The sequence below is a fragment of the Arachis duranensis genome, chromosome 9 (genome assembly GCF_000817695.3).
Source record: "Arachis duranensis cultivar V14167 chromosome 9, aradu.V14167.gnm2.J7QH, whole genome shotgun sequence".
In the NCBI taxonomy this organism is placed as follows: Eukaryota; Viridiplantae; Streptophyta; class Magnoliopsida; order Fabales; family Fabaceae; genus Arachis; species Arachis duranensis.
This window is the reverse complement of record NC_029780.3, coordinates 101,433,801-101,450,806: the sequence shown is the minus strand read 5'-3', so window position 1 is coordinate 101,450,806 and position 17,006 is coordinate 101,433,801.

Genomic DNA, 17,006 nt, shown 5'->3' with positions numbered 1-17,006 from the left:
CTTGTTGTATATATTAATAAAAATAGATTGATACAAACAGATAGATGTTTAACATAAATAAAAAAATTTTAGATTAAACAAACTTAAACATGAAATTAAAAGAAAGAAATGGACAATGCTAAATTATTGGAAATAAAAAAAATTAAGAATAAAATTTAAAATAACAATCAAATTGAGAAAATTTAACTTGAAAACTCAATGAAAAACACAAAGAAATAAAAAATAGAGAAATTAACTCATAATACTCACATGTACTTGTACTCTATTATTATCTGTTGCGTCAAACTTAAGCTGAAAATTCAATAAAAAATACAAATAAATAGATAAATAAAAAATGACTCATAACACTCATATGTATTGGCACTTCATTATAATAAAAGAAAAAAAAACAAACTTTTGTAGGATTTGTAATGTTGAATTGAAGTCTCCTCTCAATCTATGGATTCTCCATTTATAAAGAAAAAATTCTTATTTTGCTTAACTTTGACCATTATCAACTTTATTTACATTCTTATTTTACTTTCTCTTCATTGTTAATTATTCACATTCTTACCACATCTTGAAAGTTAAGTAATAGTCCTCACATTCAAACAAGTCCTAATTTATTAAGATGGAATTTATTTCTACACATATTAATTACATTTCATTTCTTATCGATTCGACTACCTATTTCACTTTTATACTTTTATTTTCTTCATGTTGACTGTCTTAATCAATATTTGAGTTGAAATGTCTTTGTGTCGACACGTATAACATTATACCAATTTAGTATTTTGTTGTCGAAACCACTAATTATAGTCAAATTTTAGTTTGTATCAACAATATGGATTTCTAAAGCATGTCGATATGATAATTTAAGTTATTAATTGACTTGTATTTTGTGGTTAATATAATTATTGATTTTGTTTGATCCGAAATTAACGTATTATTAATTTATTATGTTCAAGAAGTAAAAATTGAGATTTTATAAAGAATAAAAGAAGTAAACTAAAAAAATCATAACATGATTCAAATTGTAAAATTGACTTATCTGACATAAAATTATTAGAATCAATTGACAATTCATATCAAAATCCACGGATGAATATTCCAAGAAAATTAATGCATATACAAAAATGTTAACAAAATCAGAAAATTATCCATGCAGTCATGCACATCTAAAAACTAAGTCATGAAAAAAAATGATTAAAAAAATGGAGAGTATAGCACATTTAAAATGATTAATATGAAATCAGAAAATTCACACACATCCGAAAGTCATGAACAAAATTAAGGGAAAAAATTAAAATAGTGAGGGAAAAAAAGAGAGCGTGAATTATTTATTTATTTATTTATTTATTTTTTGAAAGAAAATGAGCTCAACATAATCAGTGGAGCATACAAGAAAACATAAAATAAAATGTTGCAATTTCTATATTATCTTCGGCATAGTCATCAATAACATGGGTTATCTTTTGCACCACTCTCTAGAGCAAGAAAACATCCTAGTAACACAATCTACTACTTTCACTGTCTTGTTTTGAAAAATGACCTCATTTATACACAACCATATGTTCCATATAGCTAAGAAGAATCCCACTAACCATGTTTTCCACACATCTTTTTTCAAAGTCATCGTCCTCCAGTTCTCAAAATGTTCTTTTATGGAGTCTGGGATGTTCAAAACACAACTCACATGACTTATCCATGAGCACCACACCTGCCAAGCATACTCACACGTAACAAACAAATATTGTACAGTTTCAATTTTCTTACTACACATAACACAAACGTTACCACTTTGTTCGATGATGCCTAATCTGCTCAAGCGATCCTTTATATTAACTCAGTCTACAAGTACAAACCAAGCAAACAACTCTACCCTAAGCGGGACAATTCCTTTCCAGATTCTGTTTGTGAACTTATAGCTGAGAATATCATTTGTCAATGTCTGTACCTGCAAAACCTGCACAAATGAGTTAGTAGTATAAACGCTTTCCTTATCAAATTTCCACACCACTCTATCTTGTGCGTCTGCTATCAGTCTCACAGCTTGTAATGTCTCAAGCATTTGGTTCAAACTGTTAGTCTCCCATTGGCGGAGTTCCCTCCTCCAATGGAAGTTCCAAACACACTCTATCCCATCCCAAAATCCACAGTTCCCAATCACGGATCCTTATTATCTGAAATTAAGTAGAATCTTGGAAAGGAGTCTTTCAGCTTCTCCGACTGTAGCCATGTATCTTCCCAAAATCTGGTTAGTCTACCATCACCTACTTCTATAGCCAACCCATCAATCATCCTCTGTTTAACATGTTGCTCCTTGATTTGCAAGTGACAAATATTTCTCCACGGACCTTCTTTTGCTGGTATAGCTTGAGTAGACAATAACTGCCCAGGGTTCAGATTATTGCAGGAGCACACTACCTTCTTCCATAGAGGACACTCTTCCTTGGAGAATCTCCACCACCACTTAAACAACAACGCAGTATTACGAATCATCGCATCTCCCCTACCTAGTCCCCCTAATTTCTTCGGTGCCTGTATTATCTCCCATTTTACAAGAGCCAGTCCAGGTCGTCCGTCGTCCTTTCCCCAAAAGAATCTTCTTTGCAATGAGATTAATTTTTTGGCCATCGTTACTGACATTTTATACAAGCTCAAATAGTACGTAGGCTGACTATTAATCACGAATTTGATGAGAACTAACTTTTCCGCTTTACTGAGCACCTTTGCTTTTCACAAACTCAGTTTCTCCTCCACCTTATCTATTACTGGCTTCCAAGTTTTTACTATCCTCGGGTTTGCTCCTAGATTAATGTCCAGATACTTCACTGGTAGATTCGCCGCCTGACATCCTAATAATTTGCACATTTGACCAATCCACTCCTGACTACAATTTACCGGTATCAACCTAGACTTGTCAAAGTTGATACTCAAACCCGATATGACTTCAAAACACCTCAGGAGTCTCTTGTAATTTCTCACTATCTCCTCCTCTGGTGAGCAGAACAGTATAGTGTCATCAGCAAACTGAAGGTGGGATAACTCCATATTGTCCCTGCCAACTAAGAGATGAGATATTCTCCTATTTCTTACCACCTCCCCGATCATCCTGTTCAGCACATCTACAACGAGAACGAATAGAAAAGGTGATAACGGGTCGCCTTGTCGAAGCCCTCTTTCCATCTTGAACGGTTTTGATGGAGCTCCATTAACCATTAGAGATATAGAAGCTGATCTAATGCACTCTGTAATCCATGCCCTCAATCTTCTTCCGAACCCCATCTTTTCCAACACAATATCAACAAAATTCTATTTGACTCTATCGTTGGCTTTCTGGAAGTCCAATTTGATGATAGCTGATGCCATCTTCTTTAGTTTTAGCCACTGTACAGTTTCACATGCAATTAACGCTCCATCATGTATTAGCCTGCCCTTGACAAATGCACTCTGTGATTCTCCAACTAACCCTGGCATGCACTCCTCATTCTTCTTGTCAACACTTTTGATATGACCTTGTAGATGCAGCCTACCATACTGATCGGTCTCAGGTCCTTTATCTCCTTCGCGCCCACATACTTTGGAGCCAACGCTACCCAAGTTATATTGGAGTCTGCTGGTAATCGCTCCGTCTCGAAGAAGCTCATCACAGCTTTAGTGAATTCAACTCCAATCTCCTCCCAACATCTTTTTATAAAATTCATATTGTATCCATCACTACCCGGAGCCTTAGATGATTCACATTCCCATACTGCCTCCTTTATTTCCTCCTCCGTCGGTAACACCTCTAGTGCTTGAGCTTCCTCCATCTCCAAGCGATTAACTAAACCATCTCGAAAACTAATATTTAGCGACTCGTCCTGGTGGTATAGGTTCCTGTAGAAATCTCTAATAGCAACCTTAATTCGTGCATGATTCCTTACCAACCTTCCATTAATCATTAAAGATTCGATCCGGTTATTCCTTCTCCTTACTGATGCAATATTATGAAAGTATCTGGAATTCCTATCCATCTCCTTGGCATGCTTAGACCTAGACATTTGCTTCCAGTGTATATCTTGCCTCTCATACCATACCTCACAACATCTTACCAGTACCTTTCTTCTTGCTTCTACTGTACCATCATATACTTCGTTACTAACCATGTCATCCACTTTTTTGATCTCGTCCTCAAACCTTTGGATCTTGTCACGTATATTCCCAAAGTGCTTCTTGTGCCATCTACCCAGTGGTTTTGTCAGCGCCTTCAGTTTATCCAGGAACTGCACATCTCCCAATCCCCTCTATTCTTCCTTCATCATCTTTAGAAAGCCTTCATGCGTGAACCATGCGTCTAAACTGCAGAACGGTCTTGGTCCTGAGCTATTCTTCTATTTTCCACTATCAGAGGACAATGATCTGATAGGCCCCTCGGGCTTCCTCTTAGGTGAGTATCTGGGTATGCATCTAGTCATTCCAAGCTAACCAGGCTTCTATCAATATGACTGCAGGACTGGCCTCGAAACCATGTATACTTGCGATCTTTGATTGCCAAGTCCAATAACTCCATATCATTTAGCCATGCTTTGAAATCTTCAGCAGAAGCTGACAAGTTGGTCGCCTATTTTCTTTCCTCTACACGCACAATCTCGTTGAAATCTCTGATGTAGCAAAATGGGGTTTGACACAATCTTGTAATATAGCTTAATTCCTCCCACAGTAAGAGTTTTTCATCTCTCGCATGCGAGCCATACACCAGACAAATTGCACAGTAAAATTATCTTTGGTCATCACTCCTTCTACACATAACCACCTATCTCCTTTATAGCAATTCATCAATTTAAATGCTAATTCATCCCAAATTAATAGTAGACCTCCGAAAGCTCCAACAGAATTAACACACTCCCAACAAGCTCTATCATTACCTCAAATTCTAGCTACATCATATTTGTTCACCACTTTTTGTTTTGTTTCTATCAACTCCAACATATCTAATCTAAACTTATTTTTGAACCTTTTTATCATGTTCAGTTTTGCAACACCTCTTAACCACCTGACATTCTAAGAGTTTAAAATTATATAAATTTTATCACACACCTGTTTACGGCATTTTGGACGACTTCTTCTGATTTTTTTCCTTTGTTTTGACTGTCTTCATTTCAGAGCTATGGCCTCGTTTTGCTCCTGAAAGATTGCCATGATGTATTTTTCATCGCTGTATGATATTGCTCCTGATTCGACCGCCAGTTTCCAAGTCTCTTTATTTTCTGCTATTTTTTCTTTATTTTGTTTTGAAAGTGAGTTGAATGTGATGAGAATTTTGAGTATTAGTAAAAAAAATTAATTAAAAATTTTGAGAAAGATAAATGAAAGAAGTATCTAATAAATTTAAATGTTTATAATTTTAAATAGATGAAATATTAAATTTAAGTGCATATATTTATTTTACTTTAATTCCAATAATTATAAACAGAACAATAATTGAATAGTATTTGTTATATAGTAGCACCTTAAAAAATTTACAATACTGATAGCATTAATTAATTGCTCTTGTTTGAGTCAATTGATTCACTCTTTTATTATCGGCGATAAACAATATTTAGAAAATAATATAAAACGATAATACTATATTGACAAGTATTTTTATTGTTATTAATTTAATAAAGTTGGCACAAGTTTAACGAATAAAAAAATATAGGGATACGTTATTTTATTTTTTTTCACACTACAGCATGAATGTTATATGGAGAGCACAAAAATTTTTATAAAAATTTTTGCACAAAACACAAATTTATTGATATAAATACAAATTTTTTTATATAGTATATAAATTTTGGTGTGAATATATTTTATTAATTAGATGAGTTAATGTTCTAATTATGTGATTTTAAAATTTTTGTGCTACACATAAATTTTTGTGCTATGCATTAAAATTTTTGTGTTTTATCAAAATTTTGGTATGTTTAACCTGAAATTTAAACATACTTAATTTTAGAGGCAAAGTTCATCTATTTAAATAGATAAATAGGCTGATGGGATGAGTTTAGTCCATTTTGACAGTAATACTATTTTGTTGGTTGAGTGTCAATATTTTGACAATGTGATTGGATACTAAAATTTTTGTTTTGTGCACTAAAATTTATGTGTTGTGCACAAAATTTTCATATTATGCATATTTTGTTAATTGCGTATCAATATTTTGAGCATATGGTTCTTAAAAAATTTTTGTGCTATATACTAAATTTTTTGTACTATACACCTAAATTTATATGATGTAAATCAAATTTTCTGTGTTCTAATTTTTTAAAAGGTTAAGTAAAATTTTGTTTTTTATTGTTTTGGTCGAAAATCAAAATCTTGCATACAAAATTTTCATTTAAAATTGTCCCTGACATTAAACTTTATTTTAAAATTATTCTTTTTTTAATTTTTGAATAAAAATAGACATATTTTCTCTAATTTTTCGCTTTTTCAAAAATATCTTTCTACAGTACCATCTTCCTTCAAAAGAATCATGCTTTTAAAATAGATCACTTGAATTCCATGCATGTAAGGATGTGCCAAACTTCTCCGCCACAAAAAAATAACCAATTGGGAGTTAGTGATAAAACTTGGCAAAGACGAAGCCTCTGTGGATTGGATTAGGAGTTTCGGGTTTGTTTTATAAAATGTCAAACCATCTGCTCCTCTCTAAAAACGAGAAAGGAGAAGTTTGTGGTGAAGTCTTATCTTAAACTATTTATTTCGAGATGTATTAGCTTAGCTTTATTGTGAGTATCAAATCTTGAAACATTCTTTTTACTTTCTGCGAGTTCGATACCATTAGAAGATTGTGAGTAACTAGCATTTGTAAAAAGATAATAGACTATGAAGCATTTGTAATTATAAGGATTAGAGTCGGCTTTAAAATTTGGAATCTATAACACACTTCCATGTGTATATACACATTGGGATGAAAAGAGAGCAACGATAACAACTACAACTACGATTCTAGCTTTGAAACGACGAAATGTTCGAATTTAAAATGCAAAAATGTACATTTTTTTAATGGTAGTGCAGAAAAGTATTTTGGGATAAGATAATAGATTAGAGATGATGAGAGTATTTTTATTCAAAAATTAGAAAAGGATAATTCAAAAACAAAATTTAATGTTATCGAAGATTTTGATCTTAAAAAAATGTTAGAAACGATTTTGATTTTTGGCCAAAATCATAGGGATCAAAATCGCACTTAACTATTTTTAAACATATATAGAAAAAAAAAGACGAAAATGACTAGGACGATGATGATGAAGATAATAAAGAAGAATAAGGAAGGAAGAAAAAAAGATGAGAAGAAATTAGACAACAACAAAACAATGGTGGCAGCTGTGACAAAAAAAAAGTACACAAACAAAGAAAACGTTGACGATAACGAAAAAGAAAAAAAGAAAAAATAACTTAATTGAAAATTTGGTTTAAAAAAATGCTTGTATACTAATTTTTATCGTAGATTTATTACTTCTATAGGTTACATGTCCTCTAAGGCGTATCCTGTATTTTAATTACAACAAAAAATAATTTTTAGATTAAACAGTGACCCACAATTGTCCTTGCATATAACTTTGGTTAAGGATAAACAATAAAAATGGTATTTAAAATTTTACAATATTAATAAAAAAAAATTTTAAATGGTATAAACGATAAATAAGTTTTAGAGTAATATCCCAAATAGGTCCCCAAGAAATTTACGATTGGATAGATTTGTCTCCCACAAAAATTAACTAAGATTTTGACCCTGAGGTTCTTAGATATACACCAGATACGTCCCCAAGTCATTTTGACCCAGTTAGGACTAACGGTGACGTTCTACGTGGAGGGTAACGGGATGATGTGTCAGGTTAACTGCGACGTGTCACCTCCAAGACATTTTGGTCCCCATCCATGCTAGACAAAACAATGTCGTATTGGAACCAGGGGCAAAACGACGTCGTTTCGGAGAGGACAAATTCGTCCCCACTTAGGCAGAGCAACGAAATGGCACCGTTTTAATGTGGGGGACAATTTTAAATTAGGTTGTCATTTTCAACCCTTGCAGTTTCGTGTGGTGAGAGAAGTACTGTTGATGATGGCTAGTGGATGCACGTCGTCTGTCGCAAGTCAGAGACGAAGTGGAAGAAGTATTAGTGATGAGTTGACGGTTGACAATACCATGACTGGATTCGCGAGGGGCCAACTGAGAAAAGGAGAACATCCCAAATGCAAGTGCAGAACATATGCTGTAATATGCAGGTCTCGAACACCAGAGAACTGAATAGGTTTTTCTTTGGTTGTCTTCACTTTAAGGTACTCCAGAGTCATTTCAATATGGTATAGTTTTGAGAATTTCCATATGACTGGTGGGTTGATTGTCATTTTCATTATTCTCGGTATAGGAAAAGCAAGGTTATTGTGATTCTTTTGCATGGTTTGATGAGATATTTGGGTATGTTGGTGTAGTCGAGAGGCGTAGATTGGCTTCTGTCGACACTTGTGCGGGTGAAGAATGTTTTGTAAGTTTGAAGCATGGCTTGGAGGAGAGAGTGAAGTAGCTGGATGCTGTTGAAGACGAATGAAGATAGGCAATTTGTGAAGCAGCATACTGTTTTTACTTTGTTTAGGGGTGTAATAATTGGTGTATTGTTAGTTGTGTTCGGGTTTTGTATCTATGTCGTGGCTGTTTAGGCAAAGTTTATTCTATGTTAAATATCAAATTATTAGATTGAAATGTGTCATTATATTTAGATGGATATGCATGAAGTCAATTGTGGTGAAATAGTATAAATGGAATACATTTATTTTGGGTTTGTTTCATCCATTAATCAAAATGGTAATATAACTGAGAACCAAAATATTTTAACCACAAAAGCAGCCAAGTTCAGAAGCAACATAAACCAAATCAATTCAAAAGAAGGTATATTTCCTTCAACGTAAACTTTAAAAACACATTGACATTGGTCTGTTTCATCCATTTATTAAAATGGTACCATAAACCTGAAAACCCAAACATGTTAACCACACAAGTATTTGGATTCAATAGCAACATAAACCAAATCAAGTCAAAAGAAGGTTTATTTCCTTCAACATAAACTAAACGAAATCATTCTAAATATAAGGTCTACTTTCTCCAACATAACAAAACATTGTGTCATAACTAAGACAACAACTTTCACACTAATTCTTAGAACCATCATTTCTTGAAAGACTGGTTCAACCCTGATGTTGGAATCAATTTGAACAACCTAGATGCTGGGTCACTGGTTGCAGCTACCATCGTCTAAGCATTAACACTTCCCGAATTCTTGGCCCTGATTACTGTCTCCTTTGGACGTCTAACTGGAAGCTGAGCCTAGAATAAATATAATTGTTATGACCATGTTTTATACAGATTTCAACTGCTTACATTAAGACTGGAATAAAAATATTTGTTATTGCCAATACCCTCAAAAGCATTGTTAGTTTCAGATACATTTGATGCATCTTCCTTTGTCTTAGCTTCTCTCTTAGCTCTCAGTCTTGCTTTAGCCTTCTTTTTTTTATCTTCTTTCTAGCCATGAATCTTCCATGAACACATGCTACTCTCACCCTCCTCTTATCATTCTTTATATAAAATATTCTTCTGCCTTCAGCTATGGTGTAGTTCTTAAGGGCCTTTTTGAACTGTTCCAAAGTCTCAAACTTCATCTTCAGTTGAAATTGAACTTCCCCAAATCTTGCATTCGGATCATACTGATGCCAATCAAATCCATCCCTCCCTTCATCACTTGAGTCCGGAGGAGTCAAGAAGGCCTCTAACTCATACTCAAAATCTATGTCTGAGTCATCCCTTGGCTCCACTCCAATCTCCTCATCAAATGTGGCAGGCTTTTTAGGAGCATTTTCATTATCTTCATTGGGCCCATCATTGTCATTTGATCTTGGTTCATCCCTACCAGGCCCAACAGCACTTGGCCCAGCATCACTCTTCTTACTCACATCATGCCCACTTCTACCACCAACAACACATCTTTCTTTCTTATCCCTTGTCCTTTTACCTTGAGTCTTAGCCTTGGCATCTCTACTAACATTCTCTCTCAACTTTGTAGTTTTCACTATTATTTTCTTCATCCCTTTTGATATGAGGATTATCGTTGGTATAGAATTTTCACAAAAATAATCTCGTCGAAGTATAGATCTAAACCGACAAACAACCCTCAATCAAAGTTTAATTTGTTTATCACTTAAATAAACCAATAAAAACCGAGAGTATTTAAACCTCGGGTTGTTTCTCAAACAAATTGCAAGGAAGTGTGCATATTATTGGTTATGGGGTTACTTTTGGAGTTTTGAGGTTGATAGATAAGAAAATAAAACTAACAACTAAGAAATTATAAATGCTAAAAATCACTCATGGCAAGGATTAAGAGTCAATGTTTCCTATCTTGGACCATTGACCATAACATGGTGATTACAAAGGATTAATTCCACTTAGTTTTTCTCTAACATCGGAGGGTTAACTCATGTGGACATAATTTGTCCTAGAACCAACTAATAACCCTAAATCACCAATGAAACTGGACATCAATGATATCAAGGGACCTAAGTCCTCAATCACAAGCCAAGAGTATGAAAATCTACTCTAAAATCCAACCAAGCATTTTATTAAACACTTGGAAGACATAAAAGAAAAACATGGTAAAATAGCAAGAAATATAAAATCTAAAACTACCAAATACAAAAAACAACAATAACAACTCAATTAAACAATAAGAAACATAAAACATAAATTGCATTAACGAAAATTCAAATCAACAAGAGTCATGAACATAAGGCAACAAAATAATAGAAATAGTAAGTAAAACTAAAAGAACAAAGATGTAAGAACAATAAATTGCAAGGAGAACTAAATCAAAGCAAGAATTAAACCAAAATCTAAGAGTTCAAGTGTTATTTAGAAGATATTATTAGTTTACATTTTTAGAATATTTTAATTTAATTTGATGTATTTTGATTTTGTTTATTTAATTACTAGATTGGGCCTTATGTTTATGGGTTTTAGGGTTTTCTTTGTTTTAACCTAATAAGAGGTTATAAATACCTCCTTAGTTATTGTAGTTGTAGTATAGAATGATTTAGAGGTTTAAAACCCCTTTTTGGTTTCATAATAAAACCATGATGTGGACAATTGAGGTTGAGGAGTCCCTCTCTTGTTGCATCGGGGAATTGAGTAGAAGGTTGAGGAGTCCTTTCGGTTCAATTCCCAAACTATGGCGTTGACAAGTTAGGTTGAGGAGTCCCTTTCTTGTTGCGTCGAGAAATTTGGTAAAAAGTAGAGTGATTCTCTTTGTATTCAATTTCAACCTATTCTTTTTTTATTTCAATTACAATTTATCTTTTCTATTCAATTTCAATTCTTGTCTTGTTTATCCTTTTATTTCTTTATTATTTGGTACCAGAGTTCAGGTATTAGATTAATTCTTATTAATCTATATTTGTTCTTCTTTTATCATAAAAAAAGTCCAGTGTCTCCTGTGTCTTTTTTTAAGTTCTTGTGTTCTTGTTTTTCGTTTGCGTTTCATTATTGTTGATTTTATTGTTTAAAAAAATAAAAAAAGCATACAGTGCAAAAAAAAAAGAAAAAAATATACAAGAAAGAAAAGAAAAAAATTATCTTTTTTATAATTATCGTCCTTTTCATATACTATTTTACCTACAAGATTCGAGGACGAATCTTTTTTGAAGAGGAGGAGAATGATACGTGCTTCAAATGTTCGTGATATGAAGAGTTCAAGTGTTATTTAGAAGATATTATTAGTTTACATTTTTAGAATATTTTAATTTAATTTTATGTATTTTGATTTTGTTTATTTAATTACTAGATTGGGCCTTATGTTTATGGGCTTTAGGGTTTTCTTTGTTTTAACCTAATAAGAGGTTATAAATACCTCCTTAGTTATTGTAGTCATAGTATAGAATGATTTAGAGGTTTAAAACCCCTTTTTGGTTTTGTAATGAAACCATGATGTGGACAATTAAGGTTGAGGAGTCCCTCTCTTGTTGTATTGGGGAATTGAGTAGAAGGTTGAGAAGTCCCTTCGATTCAATTCCCAAACTATGGGATTGAGGAGTCCCTTTCTTGTTGCATCGAGAAATTGGGTAGAAAGTAGAGTGATTATCTTTGTATTCAATTTCAACCTATCCTTTTTATTTTTATTTCAATTACAATTTATCTTTTCTATTCAATTTCAATTCTTGTCTTGTTTATCCTTTTATTTCTTTGTCACTTGTGTTCACAAAATCCTTGTTTTTTATGAATTCTCCACCTTGCATGCTTTTTCTTCACTTCTTTAATCCAATCCTTGCCTCCTAAGTCTGAAATCACTAACAAACACATCAATACATCGAGTTGATTCAAGTGGATTAAATTTAGATAATTAAAAGCCTAAAAAGCATGTTTTCAATCATTAAGCACAATTAGGAAGAATTCACAAAACCATGCTATTTCAATGAATAAATATGAGAAAAGTTGATAAAATTCACCAAATTCAATACAAGATAAACTATAAAATTGTGGTTTATCAATCTCCCCATACTTAAACATTAGCATGTCTTCATGATAAACTCAAGAAAGACAAGAAAGGGGTTATCAATTTTATTCAATGCAAACGATCTAAATGCAAATTATCTACATAAATATAACTATTCTAATTACTATCTATTTACCTATAAGTATATATGTAGTCAAAGTAAATCAAATTTTCAAGAAAGCATAAATGCATAATCAAGGGCTAAAATAATCATAACAAAATCAAATTCATAATTGAATTAAGTTATTCAAAAGAATTTACAAACTTGCAAGATAAGCAACAATCAAAGATGGAAATATGGAATTGAGCAATTGAACCTTCACCGGATGTGTATATGAACTCTAGTCGCTCAAATGTTTAGGATTAATCCACTCACTTCTCTTCTAATCATGCTTTCTAAAGTTTGTTTTTCATCTAACCAATCAACAAATATTTAATGTACATATGCAAAATTGCAAATATCATGAGGTCTTTTCAAGGTTGTAATGGGGCTAAGGGTAAAGGTAAGGATATATGTATGGCTAAATGGCTAAGTGAGCTAAAATTTGAATCTTTGGTTAATCTAAGTTCTCACCTAACATATACACAATCTACACAATTCTAAAATCAATCTTAGCTACCCAAAATCTCACTTTTACATATACACACACACGCTCATGTATTAAATTCAATTCAATCACATTTGCATTGATTTTTATTGAATTTCTCATAGGGGTAATTTTGTCCCCTTTTCATTATTTCTCTTTTTTTTAAGAACATAATGTATACTAAGACATCACTACATATGGTTTCTGATGGTAATCAGTGGTCAAGAGAAGTGGGTTGAATCTTAGCCCCCTTTTTTACTGAATATTAGTTGCTGCTTTTTCAAAAAACTTTAGGAGATATTTCTGCTTTTGTCTCATAACAAGTCAAGAGACGTTTTCTTTTTGTCTCCTAACAGGTTAAGAGATATTTTTCATTTTTGTCTCCAACGCAACAGAAACAGAATAGGAGTAGGAGAGAAAGAGAGAATCACACTCAGAAGTATCTTGGTTCAGCTGTCAAGTGCAATGCAGCCTACATTCAGTCTCCATCACAATAGTGATGGAATTTTACTATAATTATCAGATTACATACACCAATTCTTTCCTAGGATCTACCCAATTCTATCTGGGACAAATCCAGATTCTATCCCCAAATCTGAACTTGACTTGGACTCCTACCAAACTTTCAACTGCAAAGTGTTAACCCAACTTCCAAGAGAATCCCTACAGGATCATGAAACACAACATACATATGTACAAAGAAACTCTGAGACATCTATGGATTTTCTCTAATATTGATCACTGCCTTTTTCCTCTCACTGCCTTTTTCTTATAAACCTCACTATATTTGCCTTTTACTATGAGACCTAGACAGACAACACTAAGAAAAAGAAAATAGAATGAAACTCATTGAAGGAGAAGAACTTAGTTACAAAATCTATACCTTGGGCCACTAGTTTAACCTTGTTACGAACAACACTACCATCCTCACCCAATTTATTTTTGAAAATCCATTTTGTACCAATTACCTTTTTACCATTTGGATTTGGTACAAGAGTCCAAACCTCATTTTTTTAAATTGCGCTAGCTCTTCCTCCATGGATTTAACCCATGAGGGGTCTTCAAGAGCTTGCTTCATATTGAGAGGTTCTAATTGGGACAAGAAGGCAACATTGCTTGGTTTTATTTGCTTCTTGCTTGAGGATCTAGTGGTTATGCCTTGTGAAGGATCACTAATGATGAATTCACGAGGGTAATCCTTCAAAAATTTCCATTCTCATGGCCTTTGAGGAAAGGTTCTGCCTTCACAAGTTTTAGTAGACAACTCTGTTCTGGATTCTATGGCTTGTTCAGGAGACAAAACAGAAATGTCTCCTTCATTCTGAAGAGGGGTTTCTGGACAGACAAATTCAACAACTGGGACAGACTTTGGATTTTCTTGACTGGCTTGTTGGTTCACATCAGTTTCACTACCTGCATTATCATCTAACACAGTACTTAGAATAGAGTTAGAATCACAAAAGACACATGTATGTATTCCTCAATTGTTTTATATTCTTTGAGATAAACCCTAAATGCTTTGCTAGTGGTGGAGTATCCAACAAATATTCCTTCCTAAGATTTTGGATCAAACTTTCTAAGATTTTCTTTATTATTAAGCACAAAACATTTGCATCCAAAAATATGGAAATACTTAAGATTAGGTGGGGTTCCTTTCCAAAGCTCATATGAAGTTTTCTTTAAACCTTTTTTAATGATGGTTCTATTTAAAATATAACAAGTTGTGTTTACAGCTTCAACCCACAGAAACTTTGGAACATCATTTTCATAAAGCGTTGTCCTAGTCATTTCTTGAAGGCTTCTATTCCTTCTTTCAACAACCCCATTTTGTTAAGGAGTCCTAAGACATGAGAAATTATGAGCAATACCAAAATCATCACAAAATTTTTCAAACTCCTTTTCATGATCACTTTTTCAAATCTTTTTCATTTTGGATCTTTTTACAAAGAGAGGAAAAAGCATGAAATGCATCATTCTTGTGAGCTAAGAAAAGAACCCAACCAAATCTAGAGTGATCATCCACCACCACCAAACCATAGTGTTAGCACCCAAACTTTGAGTTCTAATTGGACCAAAAAGATTAATATGCAACATTTCCAATGACCGTTTAGTGGAAATTCCATCTTTTGGTTTAAAAGAAGATCTTACTTGTTTGCGTAGTTAACAAGCATTACAAGTAATATCCTTATCAAATTTAATATTAGGAATTCCTCTAACCAAGTTTTTCTTAACAAGCTTAGAAATTTAGTACATGCTTGCATGACCCAATTTCTTATGCCAAAGCCATTTTTCAGATTCAAGAGAAGTAAAACATGTTACTTTTTTATCTTTTAAATCCTCTAGAGTTAATCCATACACATTATTACATCTTTTTGCCTCAAACAAAATTTCACCGAATTTTTCACAACTAACCAAGCAATCCAATTTTTAAAAAATAACCAAATAACCAATATCACACAATTGGCTAATGCTTAGTAGGTTGTGTTTTAATCTGTCAACAAGCAAAACATCATTAATGAAAGAAGAGAAATTCTTACCCACTTTATCTATGGCCATTATTTTTTCTTTTTCATTGTCACCGAAAGTAACAAAGCCTCCATCATACTCATCAAGCTTGATGAAGAATGTTGACTTTCCGGTCATATGCCTAGAGCACCCACTATCCATATACCACATGTTGTCTTTTCTCTTTGATGCTAGACAAACCTACAAAACAAGTTTAAGTGACCTTAGGTATCCAAATATTTTTGGATCCTTTGATGTCAAAGCATCTTTTTTGTCCCAAGCCATTATAATCACAAATAATCTTGTAAACTTTATCTCCAATCATTCTTTCACTTATGAAGCACTGAATAGGGAAGTGCCTATTCCGATTGCATAATCTATAAAATTTTTAAGTTGCTATTTTTCTAAAGCTTGTTGGGTTTTGAAATCTTATGTCATCCGAAGAGGATGCCATGTTGGTAAAATAATATTTTTCAATAAATTTTTTAGATTTGAGAAAACCCAAACCAGCTTTATCATAAAGAGGTTTCTGACTAGCCAATAGTTGATTTAAATTTTCAGAACTTTAAACAAAGCTGGCTAAATCTTCTTTAAGTCTTTTTACCTCTTTATGCAACCACTCATTTTCCTCAAAATAGTTTAGATTTGCAGTCACAAAATGATGATATTCACAGCTCTTAAGTTCAGCTTTTAACTGCTTGTTTTCTTCAACAAGATCAACAGCAGTTTCGACTTTTCTTAATTTATCTTTAAGAAAACCATTTTCAGCTTTTAGTATTTCTATTTGAGACTCAAGATCTTGATTTTAATTTAAAAAATATTTAATCTTTTCAGAAAGATGATCAATCATAAGATGAAGGTCTTCAGTGGAAGGATCAAGAAATACTACCTGCTCTATGTGATCTGCCATGAGTCACGTTTGAGATTTAGTTTCTGATTCTTCGTGTTCATCACTGTCATTTTCCAAGTCTTCTCATGAAGCCATGAGTCCTTTCCTCTTCTCTTTTTTTGGTTTGTCCTCCTTCTTCAGTTTTGGACAATCAGACTTGAAATGTCCAGTTTCCTTACAATTGTAGTAGATCACCTTACTTAGGTCCCTCTTTGGTTTCCTTGAACTGACTCCTTTGTTTCGTTTCTTCAACTTCATCATTTTTTTTAATTTCTTAGCAAACAAAAGAAAGTCATTGTCTGATAAATTATCACTGGATTCATCATCCAGAGACTCAGTGACTGATTTGAGAGGAACTCCTTTCATTTTTGTATCTTTTTTTAAATAAGTATTTTCAAAAACAAGTAAGTTTCCTCTCAGATCATCATATGTCATTTCATCAATACTACTAGTCTCAACTATTATTATAGCCTTAATTTT